Genomic DNA, 10036 nt, shown 5'->3' on the forward strand with positions numbered 1-10036 from the left:
GCATGTTATGAGATGCAGTATGAGAGAGATCTAGCTTGTGTGAACAGAAACTGCTTGTGGTAGAAAGTGACAGATCAATAGGATCAACGGTGCTATAAAAAGGGAGTTTTATTTACCACACTGAGAACTGCTAGACGGAGTGGGAGATGAGGCCGAGCAGTTCACTCTTCCGTGCCCTAACTTGGCGACGGAGGACACCTACGGCGACGGCGGAGAGGACGATGTCCGCGGTTGGCGTGAAGACGGCGTCGGAGAGGTTGCGGCAGCGAAGCGCTTCGTCGCCGGTGTCGTTGAGAGCTAGCGGTGGCGCTAGGGTTCGTGCGAGGGTGGAAGAAGAGATAATGACCGTTGTGAGTGTGTATTTATAGGCACAGGGGCGGCACTGTGCTATTACACAGGTGCCCCTGGCGATTCGCATCTGAGGAACACGTGGCCAGTATGCGGAATTTTGGGGTTTGTTCCACGTCCCACGCACGCCTGGATTGTCGGGTGGTCGTTCCTACTTCTCTGGATTTCATGTGGAGGAATGAGCATTGAAAACGGACTTAATGGTTGTCTCTGTATCTTTTGCTGACAAGGACGCAGAGAAGACATTCGATAGTTTCAATAGAATGCATATGACTTGGGGAGATAGAGTTTGAGATAGAAAGCATAGAGAGGTTAGGGTCCGATCACATTCACTTAGTTCAAAAGATTCAACACGAAGACATAGCTATAAGTGAATGCTGTAGAGGACAGAACACTAGCATATATATATAATCAACATAGTGAAGATAATCATGAAAATATGTTGAGATCGAAGCCAAACCAAATGTGAAGACATTGCAAGGTAACGCCATGAGTGAAACACTTCAAAATAGAACGTTTGGTGGTGGCGTTACCCACCGTATAGGAAGTATTAGACCCAGACACAGCGCACAATTATCGTGGCGCTCCGAAGTCAAATTCCACATTAATGTATTCACACTTAGAATGTATGTCTTCATTGATTGAAGATATACCTTACTTCGTGTGTTGCACATCTAAGTCATCAATATGCATAAGGGTTAGGATGTGTGCCTGATCACAGGACATTTGAGGATTCCAGGATATTTAGCTCACACCGTAACTTGCAAAACCTCTTCTCATCCAAGGGCTTGGTGAAGATATCTGCCAATTGCTCTTCAGTGTTGACGTGTATGATATCAATGTCTTTCTTCACAACATGATCTCTGAGAAAGTGATGACGAATTTCAATGTGCTTTGTCTTCGAGTGCTGAACTGGGTTGTTGGCAATCTTGATGGCGCTTTCGTTGTCGCAGTAAAGTGGCACTTGCTTCAGATGAATGCCATAGTCCTTGAGTGTTTGCTTCATCCACAGAAGCTGAGCGCAGCAAGATCCAGCAGCAATGTATTCAGATTCAGCAGTGGAGAGAGATACACAGTTCTGCTTCTTTGAAGACCAACATACAAGTGATAGTCCCAGAAAATGACACGTGCCTGATGTAGACTTGCGATCCACCTTGTCACCAGCATAATCACCATCCGAGAATCCAACCATATCAAACTCTGAGCCCTTTGGATACCATAATCCTAGAGTTCGGGTGTGAGCCAAATATCGAAGAATTCGCTTCACAGCTAAGTGATGCGACTCCTTTGGTGCCGCTTGGAATCGAGCACACATGCAAACACTAAGCATAATATCTGGCCTAGATGCACATAGATAAAGTAAAGAACCAATCATGGAGCGGTATACCTTTTGATCGAACTCTTTACCATTGTCGTCGGGACCCAGATGATGTTTGGCTGGCATTGGCGTTGTGAAGCCTTTGCAGTCTTGCATACCGAATTTCTTCAGGCAATCTTTGAGATACTTCTCTTGAGATATGAAGATGTCGTTGCGTTGCTGTCGTATTTGAAGACCGAGGAAGAACTTTAGCTCTCCCATCATGGACATTTGATATTGCTCTTGCACCATATATCCAAACTCTTCACTGTACTTCTAATTGGTGCAGCCGAAGATAATGTCATCCACATATATTTGGCACACAAACAGTTCACCATCATATGTCTTCGTGAAGAGAGTGGGGTCAAGGGAACCAGGTATGAAGCCTTTGCTTTTCAGGAAGTATTTGAGTGTGTCATACCAAGCCCGAGGGGCTTGTTTGAGGCCATACAGTGCCTTGTTGAGCTTGTATACCATGTTAGGATGTTTTGGATCTTCAAAGCCAGGCGATTGTGCAACATACACTTCTTCTTCAATCTTGCCATTGAGAAAAGCGCTCTTCACATCCATTTGATATAGAAGTATGTTATGATGATTTGCATAGGCCAGCAGTATGCGTATGGCTTCAAGTCGAGCCACAGAAGCAAATGTTTCATCGAAGTCAATCCCTTCCACTTGAGTATATCCTTGAGCAACGAGACGAGCTTTGTTTCTGACAACTTGACCATGCTCATCTTGCTTGTTGCGGTATATCCATTTGGTGCCTATTATATTGTGCTTCCGAGGATCAGGACGCTTAACCAGTTCCCATACATTATTCAGCTCAAACTTTTGAAGCTCTTCTTGCATAGCTTGAATCCATTCAGGTTCCATGGAGGCTTCTTCAACTTTCTTGGGTTATGTTATTGAGACGAATGCGAAGTGCCCAGAGAAATTTGCTAGCTGTGTTGCCCTTGAACGAGTGAGCGGACCGGGTGCATTGATGCTATCAATTATTTTCTCGATCTGCACTTCATTGGCAACACGAGGATGTACAGGGTGAAGATTTTGCTCTTGTTGATCATTGTCATTATTAGAGGGATTGTCTTCAGGCTGAGCATTGTCTTCGGTTGATCAGGTGCGGAGATGATAAGTTCCTCTTCAGGTTGAGCTTCAGAGGGTATGATTTCTCCAGTTCCCATTAGTTTGATTGATTCACTGGATGGAACTTCATCTAGCACATCTGGCAGGTGCTCTCTTTGTGAACCATTAGTCTCATCGAACCGCACATCCACTGTTTCAACCACTTTATAATGAAAGAGATTGAAGACTCTGTAGGAGTGCGAATCCTTTCCATATCCAAGCATAAAGCCGTCATGTGCTTTTGGTGCAAATTTTGAAGTGTGATGTGGGTCCTTGATCCAGCACCTGGCGCCAAATACTCTGAAGTAACTGAAATTTGGCTTCTTGCCAGTGAGGAGCTCATAAGATGTCTTGTTCAGAAGCTTGTGAAGATAAACACGATTGATTGTACGGCATGCAGTATCAATGGCTTCAGGCCAGAATTTTCTTGGAGTCTTGTATTCATCAAGCATCGTTCGGGCCATCTCAATGAGTGTTCTGTTCTTGCGTTCGACGACGCCATTCTGCTGTGGCGTGTACGGGGCTGAGAATTCATGTGTGATGCCCAAAGTATCAAGATATGTATCAAGGCCAGTGTTCTTGAATTCAGTGCCATTGTCACTTCTGATGTGCTTTATCTTGGCGCCATAGTTGTTCATTGCTCGATTTGCGAAGCGTCTGAAGACATCCTGCACTTCAGTCTTGTAGAGGATTATGTGCACCCAAGTATATCTAGAATAATCATCAACAATGACAAAGCCATAGAGACAAGCAGTAGTAGTAAGAGTTGAGTAATGAGTGGGACCGAAAAGATCCATGTGGAGCAGTTCGAAGGGTCGAGTTGTTGTCATGATTGTCTTCGAGGGATGTTTGTCCCTCGTCATCTTTCCTGCTTCACAGGCACCGCATAAGTGATCTTTCTTGAACTTGACGCCTTCGATGCCTATGACATGCTTCTTCTTTGCAAGGGTGTGGAGGTTCCTCATGCCAGCATGCCCTAGCCTCCGATGCCAGAGCCAACATTCTGAAGCTTTTGCTAGAAGACATACGGCAAGCTGTGGTCCTGCTGAGAAATCTACCACGTACAAATCATCCTTCCTATACCCTTCAAACACTAGAGACTTGTCAGATTCCATTAGAACAAGGCAACGATATTTTCCAAACATTACAATCATATTTAAATCGCAAAGCATTGAGACAGACATTAAGTTGAAGCCAAGGGATTCAACAAGCATGACTTTATCCATGTGTTGATCCTTTGGGATTGCAACTCTACCTAGACCCAATACCTTACTTTTACCAGTGTCAGCAAATGTGATGTGACTCTTGTCGGATGGACGTAAGGTTGAGTCCACAAGAAGGCTTCTTTTGCCAGTCATGTGATTGGTACACCCACTATCAATAATCCATTCTGAAGCAGCTGGTGTCGTACCCTACAGTGCAGTTAGGGGGATAGGCTTCACGAAGAGAATTGTGAAGCAAAAACATTTGACGAACCAGTGGGTTATGAAAGCTTAGATCGAGATTAGGACTGATAGGGAGAGTAGCAAGCGATTCAGGAACGAAGTACATAATAAGACCATTCGGGCATTTGATCTTGTGCCCTACAAGATGTTTAAGGTCCCCAGCAATAGCGTCAGATGATTTTGGTTTTCTGCTGGAGACTCGTCCCTACAAAAGAGAGTTAAGCTTTCTTAGCCACCCACATCTTCAAGGGTGGCTTAGAAGCAATAAGTCTAAGTGTAGCATCTGAGAACTTTGGCTTTGGAGCCCTAGCAAAAAGTCTTGTAGGTGGACAATAGTATTCGTAAGAATAAGCAAAATAGTTCTTGGTCTTATGAACATGGCGGTTTGATGAACCGCGCTCATATTCATAGGCCTGAGTACGGCTTCCCTGCAAAACATTTGCGTTAGTTTGTCTCCGGTGAGTCCTTTATCTGTATGAATCCTTTGGACCGTATGAAGCCTGTGGTCTGGGGTTTGTCTTCTTCACTTGTGGTGTCATGATGACATTCACAGGAAGATTCTCCAAACACCTTTTCGGCACCCAGATCTTCTTCATGGGCGGTCAATTCCTGCAGTTAGTACCAATATATCTGGCAAACACTTCACCATTCTGATTCTTAAACAGTTTATAGTTTGCATCAAAGGATTCATCAATAACAATGGGGTTAGCACAAGTGAAACCAGATAGAGTGGATGGATCTGCTGAAGGTTCCTTTGCAAGAACCCATGTGGTTTTGGGGTACTGCTCAGGTTTCCAGTAAGAGCCATCAACATTCATTTTCCTTTCGAACCCAACACCCTCTTTCCTAGGGTTTCGGTTCAGGATCTGCCTTTTGAGGACATCACATAGTGTCTGATGCCCTTTGAGACTTTTGTACATCCCTGTTTCAAGCAATGTCTTCAACCTAGCATTCTCATCAGCAATAGCAGTGGTATCCTCAGCAGAGGGGTTAGTTCCCACATCAACAGTTGAAGATATTGCAACAGTAGCAGCAGTAGAACATTCAACAACAGAAGTAGCATTATCACGCTCAATGCATTTAAGACATGGTGGTTCAAATCCTTCCTGAGCTGAACTGATTTGTTCGGCGCGAAGCGACTCGTTTTTTTTGAAGATCTTCATGAGCCGCTCTCTATTTCTCAACATCTTGCTTCCTTTGAAGATAATCATAGGAAAGCCTTTCATGAGCTGTTGAGAGCGTTTCATGATGACTTTCAAGTTCCTCATACTTAACATGAAGATTTTTTATGTCTTCAATTAAGGACTGAGATCGAGTCATTTCAGCGTCTAACAGATCATCGCTTTTGTCTAACAGTTTTTGAATGTGTTCCATGGTTTTCTGTTGTTCAGTTGCAATTTTAGCGAGTGTTTTGTAGCTGGGTTTGGAACCACAATCAGAGTCATCGTCACTAGATGTTTGATAGTGAGTAGTGCGTGTGTTTACCTTGGCACCGCGTGCCATGAAGCAGTAGGTAGGAGCGGAGTAGTCCTTGTCATTTGCATCGGTGTCGGTGATGGAGTCATTGTCTTCAGTGTTGAAGATGGACTTGGCAACTGTAACGCCCCAGATGTAACTTTCCCTATTTGTACTCCAACTCTTGCCGTTTCCGGCGTTAAGTTATTTTATTTCCTCGGGTTCGGGTTTTTGTCTCCGTGTGTTGTTGTCTTTGTCATGCATCTCATATCATGTCATCATGTGCATTGCATTTGCATACGTGTTCGTCTCATGCATTCGAGCATTTTCCCCGTTGTCCGTTTTGCATTCCGGCGCTTCGTTCTCCTCCGGTGGTCATTTCTAGCTTTCTTTCGTGTGTGGGGATTAAACATTTCCGGATTGGACCGAGACTTGCCAAGCGACCTAGGTTTACTACCGGTAGACCGCCTGTCAAGTTTCGTACCATTTGGACTTCGTTTGATACTCCAACGGTTAACCGAGGGACCGAGAAGGCCTCGTGTGTGTTGCAGCCCAACACCCCTCCAATTTGGCCCAAAACCCACCAAACTCTGCTCCATGTCCTAGAGCGTTCGATCACGATCGCGTGGCCGAAAACCGCACCTCATTTGGACTCTCCTAGCTCCCTCTATGCCTATTTATAGCCCCTCCTCCGAAATCTCGGGTTCATTTCGTCCCTAACCCTAGATCCACCCGTCCTCGCACGCGCCGGACATATTCCCGCCGACAGACATTATTCGGTCCGCCTCCCGCCGCCACGTGTCACGCCGGCATTGGGCCGCGGCGCCGCCCCACATCGTCGCCGCCACCGAGTGATCGTCCCAGAAAATGACATGTGCCTGATGTAGACTTGCGATCAACTTTGTCACTAGCATAATCAGCATCCGAGAATCCAACCAGATCAAACTCTGAGCCCTTTGGATACCATAACCCTAGAGTTGGGGTGTGAGCCAAATATCGAAGAATTCACTTCACAGCTAAGTGAAGCGACTCCTTTGGTGCCGCTTGAAATCGAGCACACATGCAAACACTAAGCATAATATCTGGCCTAGATGCACATAGATAAAGTAAAGAACCAATCATGGAGTGGTATACCTTTTGATCGAACTCTTTACCATTGTCATCAGGACCCAGATGATGTTTGGCTGGCATTGGTGTTGTGAAGCCTTTGCAGTCTTGCATACCGAACTTCTTCAGGCAATCTTTGAGATATTTCTCTTGAGATATGAAGATGCCATTGCGTTGTTGTCGTATTTGAAGACCGAGGAAGAACTTCAGCTCCCCCATCATGGACATCTGATATTGCTCTTGCATCATATATCCAAACTCTTCACTGTACTTCTGATTAGTGCAGCCGAAGATAATGTCATCCACATATATTTGGCACACAAACAGTTCACCATCATATGTCTTCGTGAAAAGAGTGGGATCTAGGGAACCAGGTATGAAGCCTTTGCTCTTCAGGAAGTATTTGAGTGTGTCATACCAGGCCCGGGGGCTTGTTTGAGGCCATATAGTGCCTTGTTGAGCTTGTATACCATGTCAGGATGTTTTGGATTTTCAAAGCCAGGCGGTTGTGCAACATACACTTCTTCTTCAATCTTGCCATTGAGAAAGGCACTCTTCACATCCATTTGATATAGAAGTATGTTATGATGATTTGCATAGGCCAGCAGTATGCGTATGGCTTCAAGTCTAGCCACAGGAGCAAATGTTTCATCGAAGTCAATGCCTTCCACTTGAGTATATCCTTGAGCAACGAGACGAGCTTTGTTTCTGACAACTTGACCATGCTCATCTTGCTTGTTGCGGTATATCCATTTGGTGCCTATTATATTGTGCTTCCGTGGATCAGGACGCTTAACCAGTTCCCATACATTATTTAGCTCAAACTGTTGAAGCTCTTCTTGCATAGCTTGAATCCATTCAGGTTCCATGAAGGCTTCTTCAACTTTCTTCGGTTCTGCTATTGAGACGAATGCGAAGTGCCCACAGAAATTTGCTAGCCGAGTTGCCCTTGAACGAGTGAGTGGACCAGGTGCATTGATGCTATCAATTATTCTTTCAATCTGCACTTCATTGGCAACGCGAGGATGTACAGGGCGAAGACTTTGCTCTTGCTGTTCATTGTCATTGTTGGAAGGAATGTCTTCAGGCTGAGCATTGTCTTCATGTTGATCAGGTGCTGAAATGATAAGTTCTTCTTCAGGATGAGCTTCAGAAGGTATAATTTCTCCATTTCCCATTAGCTTGATTGATTCACTGGATGGAACTTCATCTAACACATTTGGCAGCTGCTCTCTTTGTGAACCGTTGGTCTCATCGAACCGCACATCCACTGTTTCAACCACTTTGTAATGAAAGAGATTGAAGACTCTGTAGGAGTGCGAATCCTTTCCATATCCAAGCATAAAACCCTCATGTGCTTTTGGTGCAAATTTTGAGGTGTGATGTGGGTCCTTGATCCAGCACCTTGCGCCAAATACTCTGAAGTAACTGACATTTGGCTTCTTCCCAGTAAGGAGCTCATAAGATGTCTTGTTCAGTAGCTTGTGAAGATAAAAACGATTGATTGTATGGCATGCAGTATCAATGGCTTCAGGCCAGAATTTTCTTGGGGTCTTGTATTCATTTAGCATTGTTCTGGCCATCTCAATTAGTGTTCTGTCCTTGCGTTGGACGACGCCATTCTGCTGTGGCGTGTACGGGGCTGAGAATTCATGTGTGATGCCCAAGGTATCAAGATATGTATCAAGGCCAGTGTTCTTGAATTCAGTGCCATTGTCACTTCTGATGTGCTGTATCTTGGCGCCAAAATTGTTCATAGCTCGATTGGCGAAGCGTCTGAAGACATCCTGCACTTTAGTCTTGTAAAGGATTATGTGCACCCAAATATATCTAGAATAATCATCAACAATAACGAAGCCATAGAGGCAAGCAGTAGTAGTAAGAGTTGAGTAATGAGTGGGACCGAAAATATCCATGTGAAGCAGTTCGAAGGGTCGAGTTGTGGTCATGATTGTCTTCGAGGGATGTTTGGCCCTCGTCATCTTCCCTGCTTCACAGGCACCGCATAAGTGGTCTTTCTTGAACTTGACGCCCTCGATGCCTATGACATGCTTTTTCTTTGCAAGGGTGTGGAGGTTCCTCATGCCAGCATGTCCAAGCCTCCGATGCCAGAGCCAGCATTCTGAAGCCTTTGCTAGAAGACATACTGCAAGCTGTGGTCCTGCTGAGAAGTCTACCACGTACAAATCATCTTTTTGATACCCTTCAAACACCAGAGACTTGTCAGATTCCATTAGTACAAGGCAACGATATTTTCCAAACATTACGATCATGTTCAAATCGCAACGCATTGAGACAGACATTAAGTTGAAGCCAAGGGATTCAACAAGCATGACTTTATCCATGTGTTGATCCCTTGAGATTGCAACTCCACCTAGACCCAATACCTTACTTTTACCAGTGTCAGCAAATGTGATGTGGCTTTTGTCGGATGGACGTAAGGTTGAGTCCATAAGAAGACTTCTTTTGCCAGTCATGTGATTTGTACACCCACTGCCAATAATCCATTCTGAAGATGCTAGTGTCGTACCCTACAGTGCAGTTAGGGGGATAGGCTTCACCAAGAGCATTGTGAAGCAAAAACATTTGACGAACTAGTGGGTTATGAAAGCTTAGATCCAGGTTAGGACTAATAGGGAGAGTAGCAAGCGATTCAGGTACGAAGTACATAGTAAGACCATTTGGGCATTTTATCTTGCGCCCTACAAGATGTTTAAGGTCCCCAGCAATAGCGTTAGACGGTTTTGGTTTTCTGCTGGAGACCTTTCCCTGCAAAAGAGAGTTAAGCTTTCTTAGCCACCCACATCTTCACGGGTGGCTTAGAAGCAATAAGTCTAAGTGCTGCATCTGAGAATTTTGGCTTTGAAGCCCTAGCAAACAGTCTTGCAGGCGGACAATAGTACTCATAAGAATAAGCAGAATAGTTCTTGGTCTTATGAACATGGCGGTTTGATGAACCGCTCTCATATTCATATGCCTGAGTATGGTTTCCCTGCAAAACATTTCCGTTAGTGCGACTCAGGTGAGTCCTCTGTTTGTATGAAGCCTTTGGACCGTATGAAGCCTTTGGTCTGAGGTTTGTCTTCTTCACGTGAGGTGTCATGAAGACATTCACAGGAAGATTTTCCAGACACCTTTTCGGAACCCAGATCTTCTTCATAGGCGGTCCATTCCTGCAGTTAGTACCAATGTACCTGGCAAA

This window comes from Triticum urartu, chromosome 7 (assembly GCF_003073215.2).
Source record: "Triticum urartu cultivar G1812 chromosome 7, Tu2.1, whole genome shotgun sequence".
Taxonomy (NCBI): domain Eukaryota; kingdom Viridiplantae; phylum Streptophyta; class Magnoliopsida; order Poales; family Poaceae; genus Triticum; species Triticum urartu.